Here is a 12,644-nt window from a genome sequence, read left to right on the forward strand (position 1 = left end):
TAGAACATGTAGATTGGCTTGATTGATTATTATTAGTGCCAACGTATCGACGAGAAGAAATGATTCACCACAAGCTATCAAAAATACAATATCGCTTTAAAATCAGTCAGTATTATTGCATATTGTGTAATGCAGACCTAAATTTGCAACCGTACTGACCATTATAAAATATGCAGAAATAACTAGATACGTTCACTACTTTCTTATGGTTAAGTTGAAGTTACGGGTAGTATTAATGTATTATGTGAACAACTTTGGTCGTGTTCCCGCCAAACTTCGCTTACTGTTAACATGTCTACAACTTATTTCACATTCATATTTTTCTCATCTCATCTGTATATCAGTTTTACTCACCTATACGTGAGCATTGTTCACACGAGTTAACTGTAAATAATATAATTTTACATAACATAAAGTACAGTGACAAGCCAACTTGTAAAGAGTGTGATGGTCCAACTAATCTTACAGTTGAAAACCCATATACGGATAGCTATTGATTGTGCCTATGGATAGATAGTCGTGCGACAGAATTGTTTTTGAAACCTAACATTTGATGAAATATTTAAAAAGTGTTAACATTATACTATCGTTTTAGCCCTGTCGTTAAGTTTCCCATGATTCAGATTTTTTGTTAAATCGCAATAAAGTGACTTTCCGATGTTTTCTTACGCGGAGTCCATTCTGATTAATACCTGACTGATGATTTTAGAAATGTTTTGCTGTGAAATTAATACCATAATCTATCAGACTGAATTCAAAATCGAATTGACAACTCTACACATGTATACGTACACTGTACATATTGAATCAACTGGGTAACGTTCGAATGTGTATTTTTTTATTCTTACTGTCTATCAACTTATAATACATTTTTATCTATTGCTTCCGTTTCAAGGTTGACCATCATTTCACTACAAACCAGAAAAAGTCTGAAATGGCCTATATCTGTACTCGACTGTACTGATTTTTACTTGACCAGTCTGAATTGGTCTGAAATTTACTTGATAATACTCGACTATAGTCTGAACCTTACTTAACAGTCTGAATTTGTACTTGACTAGTACTTAACCATTTTATACAAGTCTGAACCATGCTCGACCTAGTCTGAACCGTACTCGACCTAGTCTGACCCATACTCGACCAAGTCTAAACCAACCTAGACATATTCTTTGTATCTATCAACTGAATGTTATCAATTTAAGAAATATTTTTAATGAACATGAAATTTGGACAACAACTTGAAATTGAAAATGTATTCAATAGAGTATTGAAATAAAAATTTCACAATAATCAATCATAATATATAACTTCAACACAATAATAATCAACACTTACATCATAATATATATCAACTTTAAAAGATAAATAAAAGAAGCTGATAAAATATCTAAAAAATGAATTGTGACTAATATTTCAAATATTGTTCAAAATTTTATAAATATTTCGGAAGTATTTTTATGTTAACTGGACTATTTTCAGCATTACATTAAGCCTAGTTTAGATTTATGGTGTCAGTTGAGTTTAGTTAATAATGGAGTAAATGTGTTTTTCTTATTAATTTATATATATATATATATATATATATATATATATATATATATATATATATTATATATATATATATATAAGTACGTCTGAGTCAGTGACAACTCTACAACAGATGTATCCATCGGATCGCCATCAATGATGGTGATACATGGCTGTGTACATAATATATATACAACTCGTCTAAACATCAACCCAACAATGTTAGATCTGTAAATTTGCTTTCGCAAATTTTTGGTTCTTCCCTCGCCGGGATTCGAACCCATGCTACTGTGATATCGCTGACTTAGACGTACTTATAAATATAATTATTTTCTGTGACTGTATATTACATTAATTTGTAGGATCCTTTACTATAGATAATTTAGCTGATCTGTAACAATAACATCTTCATGCCTTATATATCATGTACTGTAGTACGCCGCTAGATTAAAACTGGCGAGGAAAGGTAACACACGGCCATTGAAAGCTCTTTTTTGAGAGCCCAGGTGGTCGTGTGGTCTAGCGGGACGGCTGCAGTGCAGGCGATTTGGTGTCACGATATCACAGTAGCATGGGTTCGAATCCCGGCGACGGAAGAACCAAAAATTTGCGAAAGCAAATTTACAGATCTAACATTGTTATGTTGATGTTTAGACGAGTTGTATATATATATATATATAGAACTTAGAGCTATTAAACAAAAACAAATTAGAACTGAACACCATTTATCTAATTTGATTAACTACGAGTTTAATGAACGTATTCCTAACGGACTACAAATCAAGATCAAGCCACAAGCACCTGGCTCTTTATCCAAAACACTACTTCGCAGATGGGACCAAACCCTCTTCCATTGTTCAAAGCGGTTAGTGGTCCTCCTCAAACAACACTGCGAAGGACATCTCAAAACTCTCACTGGCGAGTTTAACACCATTTTGAATAGCTGCAAAAGAGATCTAACATCTGACAATTGTGATGCTATCAACACTCGTCTCAAGGATATAACTACTATACAATCCAACAACTTAAGTGAAAGACAAAAACGAAAATTCCGCAGGGATGGCATAGAATACACACACCCTTCCTTACCATCAGAGAGAAAGACTAAACGAATTAGACGCTTTAAACGTAGACCTCAAAAGACTGATTCACCCTCCAACATCGTGGTCAATCTTTCTCAACACCAATTAACGGACTCGGAAAAATCTCTTCTCTCTAGAGGACTTAACTTCTGTCCTCTACCTGCTCCTGTCAATGACACCAAATTGTCGGAAGACCTTGACAATTTTGCCAGAAGTCTACGTATTAAGGAATATTTCGCGTCGAAGGAGGATAACATAATAAGCGCGGATGGGGACTCAGAAATTTCAGAAGAAGAGAACAACTACAAATTTATTAAAAAGAGCTCTTGGATCCCTAGACCGAGCAAAAATGCTACCTTGGAATCTTTTATTGATAACTTTAAGTCGGACATTATTAAAAACACTAAAAATAACAATAAACCTTTTGACAATCTTACCAATGAAGAACGGACTGCACTGAAAAACTTACGATCTAACAACAATATCGTTATTAAACCTGCAGACAAGGGCAGTGCAGTGGTTGTCATGGATAAAACTGCCTATATTCAAGAGGCTGAACGACAACTTAGCGATGCAAGGTTCTACCAAAAACTAGACTCTGATCCTACTACATCTTTTAGCAGAGATATTACTAATAGTTTGGTAGAAATGCATGCCGATGGTTTCATCGATGACAAAACTCTTGAATATTTGAAACCAGAAAACCCAAAACCGGGCAGATTTTATCTATTACCTAAAATTCATAAGGCCAATAACCCAGGAAGACCTATAGTTTCAGCGAACGGTCATCCGACGGAAAAAATATCGGAATTTGTTGACTTCCATCTTCGTCAACATGTTGAAGACTTACCATCTCACATCAAAGATACAACCGATTATCTTAGAAAAATGCAGGCCTTAAACCCACTCCCCTCCGACACGACTCTTGTTTCCATGGATGTTACCTCCCTCTACACTAATATTCCACATGCAGATGGCATCGATGCATGCAAAGAAGTTTGGAATTCCAGACCAGTGAAATATCCACCTACTGAATGCCTGGTCAAAATGCTCACGCTGGTACTTAAGAAAAACAACTTCACTTTTGATGGAGATCATTATTTGCAAGTAAATGGAACTGCCATGGGCACCAAAATGGCTCCGTCATATGCCAACATATTTATGGGCAAATTAGAGAAACAACTCCTTGAAACTTCCATCGAAAAACCTCTTTCCTGGTTTAGATTTATAGATGATGTGGATATGAAATGGAATAAAAGCGACGAGGATTTAGACACTGTTATCACTCATGCCAACAACATACATCCAAGTATCAAATTTACTCATGAGAAGTCTAAATCCAAAATCGCCTTCCTCGATACTTCAAGTTCGCTCACAGAGGGCATCATATCTACAGATTTATATTCTAAGCCTACTGACACTCATCAATATTTGTCCCCTAAAAGTTGCCATCCTGCTCATCTTACCAAGAGCATTCCATACAGTCAGGCACTTAGAGTCAAGCGAATATGCTCCAACACAGAAACAACTAAAAGACAACTGCGTAAACTTGAAACTCGCTTGACGAAAAGGGGCTACAAACACAGAAATATCAAAAAAAGCTTTCAGAAAGCGGAGTCAATTCCGAGGAGTGAACTATTGGAATACAAAGTTAAAAAGAAAAGCAAAAGGACTCCATGTGTTCTAACTTATCACCCATCTCTCAAAAACAGCTTTGGTGTCATTCGTGAGCATTGGAAATCAGTTGAAAAGAATTCCAAACTGTCCAAGATTTTCCCTGAGCCTCCAATGATAGCTTTTAGGCAACCTAGTAGTCTACGGAACCTACTAGTGCGGGCTGAAGTGTCTGATAATAGAAGTACTTCTGGAGAATGTCGTTCGTGTGGAGAAAAACGCTGCAAATGCTGTTTACAGATGCAGCATTCGTCAACATTTCACAGTAAGGCAACCGAAAATAACTATAAGATATTTTGCAATGTTACCTGCAAAAGTATGAATGTTATTTACATACTAGAATGTTCGGTTTGTGGCCTCCAATATGTTGGTGAATCAAAGCAGCCTTTCCACAAACGCCTCAATGGCCATAGGAGTGATATATCTAAGAAGCCACTTCTTCCAGTCTCTCAGCACTTCAGACAGTCAGATCACAAACTTGATGACTTTAACCGCATGAAAATTCTAGTGATTGAACAGAACATTCACTGGAGTGATGCACAGCGACAGGTTCGGGAAAGCTTTTGGATAAAGGAACTTAATGTACATCACCCAAACGGCATCAATAAGAAATACTAACAGTTTTGTTTTCACTTATTTGTATTGTTAATATACACAGTCACGTATATTGATTTATAGTGTTTTGTTTAAATTATGATATTCAGGATTAAAATCAATCAACCAAAACTTACCTGTATTATCACCTGATCTATTTTCACACCTTATACATTATGTATCAGTATTGTTAAAACTTGTGACACAAGAAGAAGGCCATTTGTTGAGCCGAAATATTTGTCAACACGATTTTATAACAACATTTTCGTTTAATAACACCTTATATCAGTACCGTTGTGCAAATCTTTAGACTGATATAATTTTTTCCTTATCTGCATAGTATCGCCTATTCTAGACGATCCGGTACATAGTAAATTTGCTGGTTGGTCCTTTTTATAGACTTTTATATATATATAGATATATAGATAGATAGTTTATTCCCTTAAAACCATGCAAGTACAAAGTTTACAGGTTAAATATATGTTGTAGCTACAAACATATTTTTGCAACATCAATCAATATGTTACACTTTTCCTCAAATCTTGAATAGATTAAGATACAAAAATATTTTTTTGTCATGCATCCGATTTTACCTTGAGAGATGCACACGCCTGATGAAGCTAATTTGTTTAACGAAATATTGCGTATTTCTATTAAAAATCTAATAGAACTTTTAATGTATTATTTAGCGTGTTTAAGTTATATTCTTAGACATTTATATAATTTTAATTCAGTAACTGTATCAGTCTATTTTCACAAACTGATCCACGTTTAAATAGATTGAATTTTGATTGTTGCTATTTTTAGACATTATATATATATAAAATAGAATATAAAACAACTTAATAAATTTTAAAAATGAGACCTTAATTGTTTTGTTTTATTAAACAGGTCGGGAACTCTACCATATATGGAAATGCATGAATTAGCATACTTATGTCCTCGCACGTGTAACTGTTTATTTACGTGTGACGCAATTCACGTTTACCTGGGTTTTTGACCAATGAGTAACAATGCATGATGGACAACTACGTGTTTATAATCAACAAAGAACACGTGTTATTTCCTGAAATACAACACATGTTTTCGTGCAATGCGGGATTAACATTTTAGCTAAGTTTTTCATTTTATGTATCCACATTTATAGTTCGTGATATAAAGTACTCGTTCCATGCTCAGATTAACGAAGAGTTGTTTCTATGCGAAGAAACAAGTGTTTGAACTACCCGATATATAGCCATTTATATGTTTGGTGTTTGACACGGAGATTTCAGGTATTCCTTCACCAGATAGCAACGAAATGACAGTTCGTACTAAAAGGCGAAGACTTAGAGTTTGTCAAATATCTTATGGGGTTTTCACATATTTTTTTTATGATATTGTACCTTCTTTTATGATTAAAAAGTAATTTAAATCGGCGAAAAGAATGTGTTCATTCATTTGTTTTTAAGAAACAACAATGTATAATCATCAAGCGAGGCCATTTTTAACCAATTATACGGTATGAGTTTTTGTCATTGTTGAAGGTATTACGGTTGCATAGCATTAGGTTCATCCACTTCATTTGAGCTTAATAGATAATTGTCCCGTTGGCAATTATATCCCATTTCTTTATTTTTGTATACAAACGTCTTTCAGAAGGTGCGGTTTTCAATTATGAAATATTTACCGACGTCTGTAGAACACTAAGTAATATTTACCTAATCAGAATTTGACGGGTACAGAACATGCACAAAGCCTATGTCATCTTTCATATTTCATCAAAACTGCACAAGACCTTTATTAAATTCTTGTCTGACAGTGTTAACAAAATCTATAAGTTAAGTTTTTGACATATTTCAGTATTCGGGACCTTCAAACTGTTACCCTTGTTCTGAAAGTAGTGAAGCGTGCAACTGTAGTTTTGACAATAAAGATTATTATTATTAATGATGTTATCCATGTTTATGTGCGACAACGTGGGAACTTAGATATTTTTGTGAAAATTGCATTGTGGATCTAAGCCTATTGCATTTCTTTTATTTATTGGATAAATTTCTTTTTTATGATCGCTTACTCTACTAGATTGTGTCTTGGATGGAAATATGTCTCATTTGGCACTCATACCTCATCTTTTTATTTCTATCAACAAAGCACGTTTTAGAAAAAAACTAATAGGTAATTTGGACCCATTATGATCCAGAGGATTTAAATAATTGGAGATATTGCAGATACGTCAATTATTCAATACCTCTGAGATATATTTTGGGATAAAATTAGCGACAGACGGACTTTATCGATTGATGAAACTATACAAAATATATTTAGCTATTTATCTTCCCCGCTTTTATAACATTTATTTTTAGCATACTGAATATTGTGATGTTCTTACTTTTAGTTCAGGTCCTGATAAAAAGTTTACACACCCTGTATAGATGGAAGTGTTTCAGTGCCAGTTTTCGTGTTTTTCGAGGCAGAAATATTTTGGAATGACTCATACAGGTTTAAAAAAGCTCAAAAAATTTTCATACTGAACAGTGTTCACTTCATATGAAATATCACTGTTTCACGCCGTGAAATTATTGCAAAGGTACAATGCATAACAATGAAAAAAACCTGTTCAACTACTTTTACAAGGCGAAAAAGAAAGTCGAAATTTGAAGCCCGTAAACAATACTTTTTTAATCTGAGCATGCAAATTGAAGATTGTGTTATATATTTTAAAATAAACATATTCGCATAGCAAAAACATTTATTTTGAGAGTCCAATACACTATATTAGTTGACAGTTTTTCCACTAATTCCACGTGTTTTCAAGTAGTAGTATACTCGTAGTAGCCCATAATGCATTGCAGTTCATTAACCCGATTGGTCAGTTTTTCAAGGCCATATTGGACTTGTGTTTGAGAAATTACTATGCAAATATATTCTGACGTGAGGAAATCTAGAGTTCTCGACCTGTTAAACCAAGAATCTTATATAATCATGATAGAGTTTCCATAGCAATCCTTGATAACCTTTTTAAGAAAGGAAATGTGTAAAAATTTATTTCAATTAATTTAAGTAATTTTTGTCAAATTAAAGACATGGCATGCATAGAGCACTTTGATGTGGTCTAATTACCTCAGTACATGTGTGTTTTACAGGTAAAAAAAAAACCTATTTACTAAAATTCGTGTATTACTTATCTAGTACATGTATATTTGAAAGGCAATTTTGAATCAATGTTATTTAGAATTTAATGACCATGTGTGATCTTATTTATGAGTTTGCCCCAAGCAGAGCTAATACTTTATATTTCACCACTAATCAGAAAAAACAATTTTATGTATGTCTTTAATTTTACCCCTTTTTGATATAAATTATATACAATAATTTTTTTTTTATCCTAAATATAATAATAGATATATTTCTAATATAAGGTTAAACAATTTATAAATGTTGTTGGCTGTTGTTATATATGTCAATTAAAAAGAAATTTATTTTAACAGTTAAAAAAGTAGAGGTTATTTGATCTTAGTATGGTTCAGACTGGTCGAGTATTGTTCAGACCTCTGGTTACGTATGGTTTAGACTGGAAAAATAGGTCGAGTACAGGTCGAAAATGGGTTAAGACTGTTTCAGACTGGTCGAGTAATAGTTCAGACTATTTTCAACGGCAAAGATAAGGTTCAAGTACCATTCAGTACAGTTGAGTATAGTTCAGACTGAGGTCGAGTAATGTCAACTAAAAGTCAGACCAATTCAGACTGGTCGAATAAAAATCAGTACAGTCGAGTACAGATATAGGCCATTTCAGACTTTAATGGTTTGTAGTGTTTGCAAAACAAACAATTCGGTGAATATGAACTTGAGTGATGACAATATGACGAAAGTTGACCCAGAATGTGGAATTGCAAGGCAAATTTATAAATGTAATGATGATTACATATTTTAATGCTGAGAAGCGTTGTTTGGTAAAATTGAGAGGTTAAACTCTTTGTGTGAAAACTAAAACTTGTCTGGCAATATATACCCCTAACTTTCTTCTTTTTGGGTTCTGCATTCACATTCGTTGCCTAATACCTAACTTAAAATTTATTTGAAGAAAGCAGTCGACGAGGAGAAAAACTTCCTGGTAGAAGATTTATAAATTTCCAGATCATATCTCATATTTATGTTTAACGAAAACTACATATCGAAAGTGTTAATCAATTGTATCAATACATTTTAAGGAAATTGAAACACAACACAATCGAAACCTCACGCCATTGTTTTATACATTTATTTCCTGGTAATCAAATGGAACTACAGTTCAAAGTTTTTTTTCTCTTTTGGAACCTGATAAAGTTATTTGCACATATAAACGTTTAAGTTTTGTGGTAGTTATTTTTTCACATAGAAACTTAACAATTCAATTACGTCAATATGAAAAATAAGAAGATTGTAATATGATTGCTAACAATAAACGCCACACATAGGGTTCAGTAAGCTAAACGGGTCCTTGGTACGAACAAAATTTGAAACAATTCACAACACGAATTCTACTGTTTGACATTTTCTGCATTAAAGATAAATACAATAGGTTACAAACGTCTCCTCAATATTCTTTTCCGTCAGTATGTACTTAGAATTTAAAGTTAAAGATGTGAATTTAAGAGATCAAATTAAAACGGATGTTAGTTCAGACTGTGGAATTGATAGACACAATTACAAAGGAATTATGACTACACAATTAAAGGTATAAAAACCTTTTTTTTTATAATATTGACAATTCAAACTTAAACTAGTCTGGGAAGTTTTTCTGCAAAGATATAGACGTTACCTTTCTGCCATTGAGATTCTGGATACAGAGATGTTGCTTTATACCTCACTACAACCTGATTTGTAGAAAGCAGTCGACAAGGAACCTGAAACAGAATACAAAACGTCTTGGCAAATAATTTGTAAATCAAAAGTGTAAAACTGTATTGAATCATCAGATGGATCTGTTTTTGCGTCAGGTATCTTGTTACCGATCGTATAACCATAAATATAAGAGCAAACATTTGAGAGCTTCAAGGTCACTATTATAGGTCACCGTAAAGTCTTAAGAAATTAGCAAAACCTACAGAAAAAAGATAAAAGGGACTCCGATATGAATACTAAAACAACGACGAATATTACTAAAGTGTTCACAATATTCTGTTAACGCCAGTTTGCACTTAGACTTGTAAATTAAGGTAGTTAACTTTAGAGATGAAATTCAGAGAGATGTTGAACCAGACTTTTAGAATTTCAGCCAAAGTTATTATTATATATATGAACTAATGACTAGAACCTGTAATGTAGAGAAGTGCTGTATTGTAAAAATGACAATGTAAACCATAAATATGCAAACTTAAACTAGTCTGAGAAGTTGTTCTGAATAGATATAACCTTACCTTATCATAACTTTGGTCCTGGATACACAACTGTTTCTTTATCAATCGCCATCTCTTGCATTATATAAAACAGTCGATTTATGAAGCTTAAACAAAGAGAGAAAAATATCCTGGTACATTTGTAAACGAAATGTCAAGTACGTATTCAGATCATATCTGATCGTGATTTAAACAAACAGATGACTATCTACATATCAAACGGGTAAATCACCTTCAAGGAAATTATAATGTTTATATACTTATATTCCAGGTGGTCAACTGTAAGTTCAATGATTGTTTTTAGGCCATTCCACTTTTTAGGATTTGCCTGTTGATTTGTTCTGATAATAAATTGATAGTTTCAGAAAATTATATCATCTTATATAACGTGCGTAACCTCATTACAATCACTGAATGTCTAGGATATAAACATTTGAACTTTGGAACCATAAATTAATCATGCTAATGTTCATATTCAAATATGAATTCAGTATGATAGCTTCCAATGCTATAACATTAAATGTGGCCAACGCCCAGTGGGCAATGTTACAGAAATGGCAAGACGTTTTTTGCTCATTTTTTTTTAATGATTATCAGTTGATAATATAAACCTACATCAAGTAGATATTCGTTGTTTTTCGTCATGTGTTAACGTACTACTAACTGATTGTTTATTTGGTATAGTCATAGTTTACAAGGAAGTATGTAATGACGTAGTGGGTTAGTCTTTTGGGAATCCAAATAATGTAAAATTGTCTGAAACTTATGTTTATGCTTAAGCCACGCTTCAAATTGTATAACTGTGATAAACTATAACTGTAATTAACATGAAAGCTATCGCATAGATAATTCTTTACTATAATCATTTTTATTAAATTTGTACACAACATATACACATGTCTTTTTTCATCATTTTAATCAACTTGAACAAACTATATAAACATGTCTTTTCAATCCACATGGACGGAATTTATCAGGTACCATTGTTTCTGTTGCTCATTTAACCGTTCTCTTCCTTATTCAGATGTTTCTTTTGTTATATGATTCAAATGTGTAAAAAAAAATTGGTTAATAGCGATGATTAAAAGAAGACTTTTTTTTAATATTCACAATTGATATCTAGTGTTAATGTCGTTCTTAAAATAACTTAATCAGTCATATATTTACTATATTGAAAAGAAACAACGAGTATTTGCCGTCTCTTTGTAGATGATGCTTTATTACCAAATGAATGTAAATAACAAACAAACACTTCATGCCATATGTATTATATACGCCAGTTGAAGGTCAAACTAGATATTTAGTTCATTAATGAAGTTAGCATCAAATTGTGTCATGAAAAAAAATAGAAAAGTTGACTTTTGTACTCTGTTTTCGTTGTTACACTTCAACGTCTTTAGTAGAGAAAACGATCCCAAGGGTGACTTGGGAAGAGAAATATGGTCACCATTGATCTTCCTCCGACTGGTAGTAGAAGCTTCGCCAAAGTGGAGCGTCCATTTGGCTATGCGAGGTGTTTCAAGTTCACAGCAACGTCCAGTCAGAATGGGGACGTTAATTCTGATGACTTATATAAAGAGAGTGTCACACTCTCTGCATTTTAAAAACCCTTGCACCAACTATTTGAATGGTCCGTAGGTGGCCTGTTGCAAAGTTCAATTTCTGTTACTATCCAATATACCTTATTTTTTCGGTGGCAGTCCAAATTCACCAGACCTTCATGTAAGACGTCTCTACTACAGGACCTACATATTGTATTTGTTGTTTATTTGTTCTCGTCTTGACGATGAATGAAATGATCGCCACTGGACGCTAAGCAACCAACAATCGATCAATAAGGGGGAAAACCATTCCCTTATGTTTCACAATTTGCTAACGCTTTGAGCATCTCTCTACGTAATCAAATTAAGAAATAACATTTTATGTATCTGTTGCTTTTCTTTTTTATATTCCTTTTTCATGTTTAACCCAAATATTTTAAAGCCAAGGATGAAAAGATAATTCAATACTGCTTACCCTTCCAGAGCACCTGAGATCACCCCTAGTTTTTGATGGGGTTTGTGTTGTTTTTTCTTTAGTTTTCTATGCTCTGTCATGTGTACTATTGTTTGTCTGTTTGTCTTATTCATTTTTAGCCATGGCGTTGTCAGTTTATTTTCAATTTAAGAGTTTGACTGTCCCTCTGGTATCTTTCGTCCCTCTTTGAGAAGCTTATTAGTGTTCATTAGTGGCTGCTAGTCGAAATTTTCTTACAGCCTATTCAGTGGTTGTCGTTTGTTTATGTGTTACATATTTGTTTTTCGTTCATTTTTTTTATATAAATAGGGCCGTTTGTTTCTCGTTTGAATTGTTTTACATTGTCATATCGGGGCCTTTTATAGCTGACTATGTGGTATATGCTTTGGTC

The 12,644-nt window shown here is 33.2% G+C and overlaps 1 protein-coding gene across 1 annotated transcript in view; it reads right to left on the reverse strand.

Moving 5' to 3' along the window:
- LOC143057369 (uncharacterized) overlaps nucleotides 1-10,437 on the reverse strand; it is a 30,085-nt gene extending 19,648 nt beyond the window's left edge. Inside the window, exons 1-2 of the mRNA XM_076230674.1 lie at nucleotides 10,259-10,437; nucleotides 9,661-9,745 (exon numbers count right to left, since the gene is read on the reverse strand). The gene's annotated coding sequence lies outside the window, so the exon portion shown is untranslated. The remainder of the gene's footprint in view (nucleotides 1-9,660; nucleotides 9,746-10,258) is intronic.
- Between the last annotated feature and the right edge of the window lie 2,207 nt (nucleotides 10,438-12,644).

The sequence above is a fragment of the Mytilus galloprovincialis genome, chromosome 13 (assembly GCF_965363235.1).
Source record: "Mytilus galloprovincialis chromosome 13, xbMytGall1.hap1.1, whole genome shotgun sequence".
Taxonomy (NCBI): domain Eukaryota; kingdom Metazoa; phylum Mollusca; class Bivalvia; order Mytilida; family Mytilidae; genus Mytilus; species Mytilus galloprovincialis.